Here is a 457-nt window from a genome sequence, read left to right as displayed (position 1 = left end):
GTCATTAACAAGACAGGAAAGGAAAAACAGATCAAAGTGGATGTCAGAGGAGACTCTGAAACTTGCCTTTGAACAGAGAGTACCTAAAGCAAATGGGAGAATTGACAAAATAAAGGAGCTGAACAGAAGATATCAAAAAGCAGCTCGAGAAGACAAAGTCAATTATTATAATGAAATGTGTCAAGAATTGGAGTTAGAAAATCAAAAGGGAAGAACACACTTAGCATTTCTCAAGCTGAAAGAACTGAGGAAAAAATTTAAGCCCGAATTGCAATTTTGAAAGATTCCATGAGCAATATGTTGAAAGATGCAGGAAACAACAAAAGAAGATGGATGGAATACACAGAGTCGCTGTACCAAAATGAATTTGTAGATGATCATCCATTTCAGGAGGTGGCATATGATCAAGAACCAATGGTATTGAAGGAAGAAGTCAAAGTTGTACTGAAGGAATTGG

Source organism: Orycteropus afer, unplaced genomic scaffold (genome assembly GCF_000298275.1).
Source record: "Orycteropus afer afer isolate SDZICR_OR568_19922 unplaced genomic scaffold, OryAfe1.0 scaffold02067, whole genome shotgun sequence".
Lineage (NCBI taxonomy): Eukaryota > Metazoa > Chordata > Mammalia > Tubulidentata > Orycteropodidae > Orycteropus > Orycteropus afer.
The sequence above is the reverse complement of the archived record's forward strand: the minus strand, read 5'-3'. Positions refer to the sequence as shown.